Genomic DNA, 11,425 nt, shown 5'->3' with positions numbered 1-11,425 from the left:
ATATATGAATGTATTCCTTCTTGTAATGTACAGTGTTGCCAGATGTAACAGTCTCTGAAACAGGCCCAAGAACCTTGAAAAAGCAGAAGATAGCAGTAGATACGAGACAGCCTATTCTCCATGCTAAAGTTCCACTTTATACGTTAACAGATACAAGATATACGAGGTTCGTTCAATAAGTAATGTCTCATATTGGAGTGGCCGAGCGGTTCTAGACTCTACAGTCTGGAACCGCGCGACCCCTACGGTCGCAGGTTCGAATCTTGCCTCGAGCATGGATGTATGTGATGTCCTTAGGTTAGTTAGGTTTAAGTAGTTCTAAGTTCTAGGAGACTGATGACCTCATAAGTTAAGTCCCATAGTGCTCAGAGCCATTTGAATCATTTGTCTCACTTTTATTTTTAAAAAAACCATTAATATACATGGACAAACATCCTTCTTGGTGCTTCACATTTGATATTTGTTCTGTGCTCCGGTGAAGTTTCGAACCGTTATGGTAGATGGCACGGCCGTAGTACAGCGTCAAAATGGCGTCTACATGCAACTCACGTTACAACAGCGTACTGTTATTGAATTCTTGTGTGCAGAAAGAGAAACCGTGGTGAACATACATAAACATTTGTATGCTGCGTATGTCGATGCTACAGTCGATGGGAGTACAGTTAGGCGATGGGTAAAGGAAATTATAGCCTCAGGAAACGCAGAAACAGAGCTCCATGATCAGCCACGCTCGGGACGTACTGTCACAACCACTGCTCCAGACATGCAGAATCGTGCGGATGGCATTATTAATGCTGAACGGCGCACCACAACTCAACATTTGGCTTTACAGTTGTCGGTCAGCATTGGAAGAACTTCTGCAATGACTGAGACAATCGGATATCCAAGGAGGTGCTTACTAAGGGTTCCACGAATGGTCACAGCGTGCCACAAGATTCAAAGAAAGGCCATTTCAGCTGAATTCCTGGAGAGGCCTTGCTGTCACAGATCATTATGGCGGACGTAAGCTGGGTGCACCACTTTGGGTCGAAAACAAAAAGGCAGTCCATGGAGTGGCATCAACCTCATTCACCACAAACGAGACAATTAAAGATAACCCCCTCTGCTGGCAGAGTCATCATGACAGCCTTCTGGAATTGTGGTGGCGTCATTCTCATAGATGTGATGCCAAAAGAGTCAACCACCAATTGAGAGGTATAAGTGAAGACTTTCAGTAAACTCAAGATCCGTTTCCGACGTATTCGATCGGACAAAAATCCCGCAGAAATCTTGCTCCAACACGATAATGCATTTCCACATACAAATCTAAGAACCTGGGAACACGTCGCCAAATTGGGTTGGACATAATTGCCTCATCCACCTACAGTCCAGACCTGGCACACTCGGACTTCCATCTCTTTGGACCACTTAAAGATTCTCTATCGGGAACACACTTTGAAGATGCCGAGAGTGTCAGTCATGCAGTGAAAACATGGGTACACCTACAGGACAAGAACTTTTACCAGCATGGAATGCAAACTCTCGCACAACTGCCATAGATGGGGGCTACATAGTAAATAGGACATGGACAAGACATGTTGATGTATATTGTCACCAGATTCACATAAATATGTTCTGAAAGAAAAGGAGCATTACTTATTGAACGAACCTCGTATATAGAAAACTAGCACTTAATTAGGAAATTACTGCTACAGTGGTTCCACAAACAGTGTACCTTAAATTATCGCCCTTTTACTACTTTGCAGTTAGTACTTAAATTTAACTTCACTTTCCCTTTCTTTCAATTCCGAGTGTTCTTTTAATTTTTCCGGGCTGCGGATGCAATCATTTTTGCATTTAACTTTCACGAAAACAAAATATTTCAAAATCTTTGCACACTAACTGCAATACTAAAAATATATGTACACCGAGCACAGCTAACAGCGAACGGAGATTTTCAACTTCAATAGTGAAATGCAGTAGACCAGTAACTGTTTGCAGACTTCACCGAAGTAACCGATTACGTTATTTTCGTTTCCGAAGCCTACAGCCATGCCATTCGAGTAACTGAAGACAGTTGGCACCAAGTAACACATCTTACGATCACCATTACCCTATACCGCTTTGACACAATTACTTTCCAGTCATTTCAGCCATTTTACCCACTTTTCGCAAAATTTTAGCTACGACAATACCGATTGAACAACTTTATATTCTTGAAGTGAATAACGAATCGGCTACTGCAGACTTGCGTATTTTGACAACATTTCACTAAAATAAATGACAGACAAGTTATTTTCAGCTGAGACTGTTATGAGTGGTTACTCTATACAATAAAAATCTATTCAGCCTCTCGCAGCCACGCATAGAGTGTGCTATCGTTGCCGAGGCAAGTTTTTTATGAAAAGATTAACGTAAGTTGTAAATAACATTCATGCAAGGAATAAACTTAGAAAAAATGTTCAGATGTGTGTGATTCCCTAAGGGACCAAACTGCAGAGGTCCTCGGTCCCCAGACTTACACACTTCTTAAACTAACTTACGCTACGAACTACACACCCACGCCTGAGGTAGGACTCGAACCTCCGGCGGGAGGGGCCGCGCAATTCGTGACGTGGGACCTCTAACCGCGCGGCCATTCCGCGCAGCAATAAACTTAGAGCAAGTTGACTTAGGACTTCAGACAGATAAAAGTCTGTGGGATGAGGAATTCGCAGGAGGGATGTCTAAAACTGTATTGGTATCTCAAGAAATAAAAGAGTTCATAGCTGGGGTACCAATAATTGACAAATTGAAACTATCTTATAGGAGCAGACATGAATGTGATAAAAAAAGCAGATTTGGCCTTTTATGCGCTTTTTAGCATTAGAGTAATAGTTTTTTTTTAAATGCAGGAAATCTCCTGCAATAACAGTAGATTTGACAACACTCGTAATATACTATTTCGCGTAGTGAAAGCTGTTGAATCATTCCTTAGTAAATGAATGAGGGCACCATATATGACGAACTGTGTTCCCATTCAAATGGGATAGAAATATGAAGTATTAGAGCTTAATTAATCCGTATTATCCCCGTACAAGAAAAGAAAATTATAAACGTGTAAACATTCGTAAATTGATGTAAAGACAGTATATGAATTTTTAGTTTATTAGGAATTAAAGTAGTCGTGAGTGCGGTCTGACTATGTCTAAATTACTTTTTGAGTAAATCAAGGAGGATAACGAATGTAATTGACCGAGTCTAAATTATTAACTGTGCTATGTACCTTCAGAACAGCTGGTGAAAGTGAACAAAAGGTGAAACGGTGAGAGGTAGTTATGCGAAATAAATGTGCCGTCTTCTGGAAATGCAAGTTGAAAATGAAAGTATGTTTTGCTTACCAGTGATAGAGTGTTGAAGGGACGGAACGTACTTGAAGACGCAAAAGGTCTTCGCTTCTTCCTCTGGGTAACAGAAAATGTTGCAAAATCGCTGCAGACACACACACACACACACACACACACACACACACACACACACACGTCCGAAATGTTAAGTAGATCAACTGTAAGTCAGTGTGACCAACCGTCCGGTTTTAGACTGGACAGTCTGGCTTAAAAAAAAAAAAAAAAAAAAAAAAAAAAAAAAAAAAAAAAAAACTGTGGTTTCCGGCCGAACGTCCCGATCGGACGTCTAAAGCCCGGTTTTCGGGCCCCCTTAAACTAGGCTGAATTCATATTCACTAATTTCATTCTTTAAAAAATTTACAGAAGCTAAATAATGAAAGTAGAGTCAGTTAAACTTTTTGATTCCTTTTTTCTTTGGTTTCACTATTTTGTATCAGATTGTGTCACAAGTTGGGAGCATTGTGGATCTGTCGCAACGAATCCCAATGTATTTTAATACAAGTCGGAGCGTTCATTTGGTTGACAAGCCGTGTCAGAGAGGTCAAAGAGGATTTGTATTTTTATTACACCGCAATATCTGTTGTTGTCAGATAAAATGGAGACTGTTCCAATATGAACGAACAGGAAAAGACAGGCCAATAATAGCTTGTTACTTCTTATGGCAGCTGCAGGTCACTTTCACGTGAACAATAAAGCAGAGTCACACATTTTCATTTTATTATCGGTGTTTGCAATAAAGACCTATTAAGTTTAAAAGGAATACCGCTGTGGAACAAATGAACGCGCCAAGTATACCCACTATTGCTCGCGGCTGATTGATATACAGAAGTATTTTGTCGTGGCTGTATTAGGTGAACCACAAACGTCATGCGTTTAGTTTAAAATTTAAATGTCTAAGAACGGCATTGCAATGACTGAGTTGTACGTGTAAGTATATAACATCGTGTTACAGTAAGCTTCTCAAGTGCAGCAGGCTAAAAAACAGCTCCGTGAGTGTCATTTCAATGACAAATGGCTACAAGAAACAAATTTTTCGTTGTGTCTTTCGAAACAAGATGAATATACCAGATATTGTAAAACATTCCGTGTAATTTTTACAGTGAAATACGACAGTGAAAGAGATAAAGCATGATGCCAGTACCAAGACTCACATTGATAAGTTGCGGGATGTGTGAAGAAAATCAGCGGGAACTAAACAGGAAGAGGAAGTGTCAGCAACGGAACTAATATTAACATATCATGGAGTGAAACAAGGCTGTTGAAATGCCCTCTTATCTAATTTTTTGTTTCAAAATTCGAAACTTATCATCCAGAATTCACTGTGGACAGACTAAAGCCGAAACTATAGTAGAGAATGTATTGGCTCCACATTCTCTGCAACAAATTCTGAAAAAAGTTGGTACAACTCTATTCTCGTTTGTATGTAATGCTCAAATGAAGTAGATATGAAATTATTTCTAGTTGCCATTCGGTACAGCAAACGGCCTTACCCACAAGCGCTGTTGGGCTTGCCTAACCCTTAGATGAGTGACTGTCTAGTCTGCCGAGCGCTGTTGACAAGTGGGGTGCACTCAGTCCTTGTGAAGCAAACTGAGGAGCTTCTTGATTGAGAAGTAGCGGCTTCGGTTACAAAAACTGACAACAGCGAGAAGAGCGGTGTGCTGAAAACACGCCCTTCCATATCTGCATCCATTAACACAATTATATATTTTTTTTAATGAGAACGACTTCAGCTGTTATAGATTTTCACGAAGACGCTGACGAAATGTCAGCTACTGTACCCAAGAAGTTTAAAAGGAGCATCATTAAGACTGATCGTTGCGGATCGCAATTAGTTGCGTATGGTGCGGATAACTGCTCCGTCATTTACGGGAAAAACCAATCTGGTTTCATGTAAAACAGATTGGTTCGAAGCAACACATCTTATTGCAGGACATGGTCACATGCATATACTGCGAAATATGGACTAAAACTACTGTCATACGATGTTGAGTCGTTAGTGATTAAGGTATTTAATGAGATTTCCTTCTAGCGCGAAGGTGTGCTAAGGAACTTTTTTTGAGTTCCTGCAGTTAGAGTATTCCATAGTACTCCGGCATGTTCCTAACGCTTTACGACTTATTTTTTCTTCTGTAGATAGTCTGCTCTAGAACTTGCCATTGGTGAAGTCCTATTTTCGAAGCCAGGGTGAAGACAATACTCCCAAACTTATTTCGACATTCGTAGACCCATGAACACGACAGTGAAATTGGTCATGAAGTAACACTCCCAGAGATTTTCATATAGTTTGCTCACAATGTTATGTTTATTTTATACAATAATAAATACCTGGAAAGTGCTTATATACAGATAACGAAATGTATTCTGTATTCCTCAAGTTTCATTTAGAAATTATTAATAGACAAAGAAATAATTTCTTCGATTTCAATGTATTACAAAAAATGTTCACAATATGAATAAGCATATTTTGTCAGAGAGGCTCAGCAAGTCTCTACGGGGGTTGCGGATTATCTAGAAAAAATGATTTGACTTCAGTGAAGACTCAATTTTCAAGCTTAGCTCTCGGTTTCATGTTGAAGAGCCCCTTAAAATGGAGAACATAATGGAACTTACAGATTACTTCAACATAAATACAAACGATGACGTACTATTTGTGAATTGTAAACTGAATGAGGTCTTGCCATTCATTAAGGATTTACCGCAATCAAACATTTCAAACAAATCGGTGACATTTTTTAAGAGATGTAAAGCACGTAAGTTGCTGAAAGTTGTTCAACATGTTCTAGTACAACCACGGTCCAGTGCGTTTGTAGAGTGAATTTTCAGTGTGATGCTAAATACCGGGAGCAATGAAGGAAACAGACTGAAAGTGGAAATGATGAAAGCTGAACTACTTGAGAATTTTAACTACCGTACGGAATGTGCTAAATCTGTCAAACTTGTTAAAGCTGCGAAGTCAGAAAAGGAGTGTAACTCCAAAATACAACTAGCAAAAAAACTAGATGATCGCAGAAGTGGCTGGATTCGCAGTATTAACAGTTAGTGTTGTGTTAAATAAATGCATGCTTCCTGTTGCAGCAGCTCTACTGATGTGTTGCGTAATGTGTTATGAATAATAATAACAACAGTAATACAATAATAACAATACATTTCTGAGTTGTCCGGTTTTGGCTCCACATAAAGTTGGCAGCCCAACTCTGAGAATGTACGTGCCTGTCGGTGTGGCAGCGTGGCGCAACATAGCCAGTGAGCTGCTCTGTGCGGTGGTTTAAAGTTAATTGTTGTCGGTGTTCTGGTGTAAATTTCTGCATTCGTAACGTTCAACGAACAAATAAAAAGAGTTTAAAACCTGATAAAATCACAAACACAGACACTTGATGTTGTGCCTGTGATTGGTTACCTCAACACTGATCATAACTAATAAAGACTATTTGAACTGTCTACGGATTTTCCGTAAATAATTTGTATTAAAGTTGCAACTGTGATGGTAGTGAAATGATGTTCCAGCGTATGGTTAAACTCAAGAGAATTCTCAATGAATTTCGATGTAATATGATGTTGACATTTGCCTCTTAGAGAAAACAGATTATCTGTGCCCTAAGCGAACTCTTATTTCTTAACACACTTGTGTCTCGTTTGCGCTACTATCCTAATTCGTATCTGTGTATCTTTTCACGTAATCTACCAAGCTCTGATGTCATCATGACCTCCCGGAATCCTGTCCTGAGCGGACTAAAGGTGTCCTGTCCACTGACTCAGAACTTTCCTGGATGGTCCTGGTTTCAGGAACTGGGTCCTGGGTTGCCATGTAATCTAGTCTGCAGTCCTTCGTGTCGTGTCCATGCTCGGAAACACAATAATCACTAGGTCCTTGCATTTGAAAAATCCATTACAATTGACATAAATGAAAGAACTTAACAATTCATTTTAAACACTTTCGAAGAAAAAAATTATTGGATAGATCAAATAATTTATACCTTTGCGTCATGTAATGAGTGATCATAGAAACTGAATGGACAACAAGACTTTTTGTTGTGATAATTACGTGACTGCCATCAGTCCTGAAAATGTAAGAAGTTTTGGAGAAGTTGGAAACTAAATGAGGTGAAAACTTTTTGTCTATCTATGTATGTACAGTGAGTGGGTTTAACAAAGGACACAGTAAAAGACTTACCTTCAGCCCGCAACTGAACATTTATATGTACTAGGCAAGGTCCGAAGGTCGCGATGCAGTTTTCATTCATCGGGTTTTTCTGCTGGCTTTGCCCTGACGGGCACAATTATGTAAGTTCTTTTGAATAATAATAATTACTACCAGACAGATCTTTTAGGTGGTATACATTGATTTATCTGACGCTAGTGGTGTATGTGCATTTTTAACAGACCTTCGTTTAGAAGTGTCGGTGAGTTTGTTTCATGATCAGAACCAGCCGGCCTGGATGTGATCTGTTTAGGCTATCTCAATGAGATAACTACTAACTGTAGTAATTATGTAGAACCTGCTAGCTTTTGTAATCACGAATTCCGTCGCAACAGTTTGAACAAGACTGGCGCACTTGAGATATTTAAAATTCACGGTCGCAGAATAATTAACCAAGCCAGCTATTCTAAAGCACAATATTTAGTTCTTTTTTCTCTTAACACTTGATCTGGGTCGTCCATGTAACATTTGTTACTGTCTACCATTCGCAATATGTCGTATGTGAATAAATCAAGCAACGTGTCAAATGAGTGATTTGTTCCTGAATTTGTATTTTGGAGAAAGCGTGTTTTCCTCCAGAAACGTCATTATGTTCAGTCTTACAGTATGGTCTAGGCACAGGCAACAGACAAACGCTAGCGCTATTAGTCTGTAATTCCTTCATCCATTTCGCAAATAGTAATAACCCGCACTCATTTCTAGTCACAAGTAACTATCTTCGCGCAAGACATTCTCGATACATAAGAGAGGCTCATTTCGCAGGGTAACAAAGGTAAATTCCAACTGGAATTCTGTCAGCGTCTGGTGCCTTGTTCGCTTTGTCTCAATTGTTGTCCAATATTGAGGCTGATTGTTTCAAAATGTCTCGTTTAAGAACATGTGCGGTTATCGAACATTGTTGTGGTACTATTCTTACTCGTCAATTCACCTTAAAAAAATAGAAATTAATATTGCGATTTCGTTTTTGGGGAAGTTTTTGTGGACTTTATACACTGTTCTTATTTATGTCTAGATGAGATACTATCAAGATTTTTCCGTCAGTTTCTCTACATTCTCTTTTGTGCCAACAGTGAAGCAATCTGTTTTCGCTTTGTTCTCTAAATGCCGCCATGAAACAAAGGTAGATCTTTGTCGAAATTTTTAGATTAGTACGTATTTATCTACAACATGGCTAATGAGGGCTTTGAACTTTGTTCACAGTTTACCTAAATCGATTCGAACTTAATGTTGTCAACACGTCTTTCAAATACGTTGCTACTGACTTGCTATCATACCTACAGACTGCAAGTGGTCTCGTATATTTCTCGCAGATATATTTTGTGTTTGATGTGAATCAGTCCTATAATCGTTACAGCGCGGCAACGATGTAACAATTTTTCATGAAAAAGTCGGGTTCAGAGTCAAAGTTACGATGGGTCTTTGTGCTCGTTCCTGTCCGAGCTAGGAGGAGAGGGTGAGAAGTTTTTGGTTGAGAACGGATCAGCGGCTGTTTGCCCTGCTGTAGCTGTGTTACACTATATTTTAAGCAAGTTGCCAACGACGAACCGGAGTTGGCACCAAGACAGATTACACGGATCGATTAATTCCTTTTGCAAAACGTTTTAATTGAGCTGAAATTAAGGCTCAGATGAGGGCACCATTTGTATATGCATCGTGCGGTTTCCACGCGCAAAAACACTCACCCTTAAGTAACTCCGAACGGGAGTGAGAGTTATGGTTCAGATTTGGTTCACCGGTGTTTCCGGCCTTGGTCTGAGAGAGTTTTAACCATTTAAAAAAAAATATTGTTTCATTTGGATTTCATGGGCTAAAAACAAAGCGCCACTCTTCTGACATCATCTTTCAGATGTAGAAACACGCCTACCAACTTTCGTTCAAGTCGCGCAATTTCTTTTCGGTATTGAGTTTTTTTTTCCGTCTGTGTATATTGAAACTCATATAGCGAAGGAATCACATAACGTAGAGAATTATAGTTAGCTGACAACCTTTAGAAGAGCGCTAGCCATTTGTCTGATTAATATTTACGTAAACGTGATGTCTGTTGCCATAGTTACGACAGCGTGCCCGATGGAAGAAAATACTTCTGAAGCACAGCACTCTGTGATCCAGATTTTGCTTTCGCAAAGTTGACAACCGCCATAAATATTCTCTCGGATGAGTAACAAACATAACAGTAGTTGCGTGAACTTTACTTTTTTTGCGTTGGTGGAAATTTTTAAAGGCGACCACTAAACCGCAAGAACGAACACCGATCCGGGCATCCAATAGCAGCAACGACCTTGTGGTCGAAAGTTCGTATTGATTCACTTATCCACGAAGATAAACGGCTATCGAACAGGTTCCTGAAAAATGTCAGGTAAATGTTTGCACAACTCAATTCATTATTCTAAAGAAACTAAACTAGCGTAAAACTTGAGCAAAGTGGGTTCCCAGGAAGCTAACCGTTTACCACAAAGGAAAGAGACGTCGGGTTTGCATTGACCTAAAAAAGCCTTTCAGTAATGAAGCTGGTGCATTTTTGAACAGGATTTTACCCTGCGACGAAACTAAATAGATTATTTTGAATAGTAGTCCAAGCGTTAAAATATCTTGAATCGCCTGTCAGTAAGAAATTCAAAACTCAACCATCGTCTGGGAAGGCCAAGTTACCAATTTTTTGAAGTGCCAGTGGTCGGATATTCTGTGATTTTGTAGGAGAAAACCTGTATCAAAAACCTACGCTCTTATAAATGAAGCACCCACCCATAAATTATGGGCGTTTATGTAATCAACAAGTGCATGAGTGCAGGCTCTTCTTTAGTCTTGACGGACCGATAGCAATACTGTTGCTTCACAGGATACATGAAATTACATTGTGGAGTATCTTAAGACCCTGTGTTAGGTGAGCTGTTATTCTTCATTACCATACTACTTGTGAGCAGCAAAGTGAGTACCGCAGTTTTGTCATATGATGACATGGTTGGAGACCGTGGTCCTTACTTGAAGACAAATGTTGATGGTGTTGAGACAGTTACCAGCCACAAATTTATTCTCAGTTCTTTCATTCAAAAGGTGCCGTTACTGGTTTTGAATCGCTACGATTCGTCTTCAGACGGTTTTCATGCTTTCATTACAACAGGTTAATTGGTGGTGGGTAGTGTTTAACGTCCCGTCGACAACGAGGTCATTACAAACGGAGCGCAAGCTCGGGTTAGGGAAGGATTGGGTAGGAAATCGGCCGTGCCTTTTCAAAGGAACCATCCCGGCATTGGCCTGAAACGATTTAGGGAAATCACGGAAAACCTAAATCAGGATGGCCGGAGACGGGATTGAACCGTCGTCCTCCCGAATGCGAGTCCAGTGTGCTAACCACTGCACCACCTCGCTCGGTCACAACAGGTTAATTGTCCTAAAATATAAATAATAGATAATTATAAGCACGCCACACAGATGGTTGCGTTGCTGATTTACTGAGTACTGTTTGCAAATGATGCTACTATTTTATAAAAGGACACATACATCTAATTTTGTACGGGGTGCCTTTGACAATAGAAGAAGCAGAAAGATGGTTCAGAGTCACTTCGATGGAGGCAAATGAAAACAAAAGAGTATGGATTAGCTTTAAACACGTAAGAAAAAAGCTTGAAGCAATATAATCCTAGAAATAGGGGTGCTGTAGCAGTCACCGTATCACACAACGTTTCAAGGAATGTGGTTAGATGATCGTTTAAGACGGGAAGAATGTGTTGGACTACTAAAATAGTTATGCAAAGGCAGTTATCCCTCAATAATGCTCAATAAACACTGTAGAGTGAAACAGTGCTATGTACTTACAACGTAAATGCATCTGAACTCTTATGCTATGGAATCATGTTCAGAG

The 11,425-nt window shown here is 39.7% G+C and overlaps 1 non-coding gene across 1 annotated transcript; it reads right to left on the bottom strand.

The window, feature by feature from the left end:
- Positions 1-10,859: 10,859 nt before the first annotated feature.
- On the bottom strand, positions 10,860-10,932 carry Trnaa-cgc (transfer RNA alanine (anticodon CGC)). Its single transcript has one exon. It is a non-coding gene; the product is annotated as a tRNA-Ala (tRNA).
- Between the last annotated feature and the right edge of the window lie 493 nt (positions 10,933-11,425).

Source organism: Schistocerca gregaria, chromosome 3 (genome assembly GCF_023897955.1).
Source record: "Schistocerca gregaria isolate iqSchGreg1 chromosome 3, iqSchGreg1.2, whole genome shotgun sequence".
In the NCBI taxonomy this organism is placed as follows: domain Eukaryota; kingdom Metazoa; phylum Arthropoda; class Insecta; order Orthoptera; family Acrididae; genus Schistocerca; species Schistocerca gregaria.
Note: the sequence above shows the minus strand (reverse complement) of the source record. Positions and strands in the feature narration are given on the sequence as shown.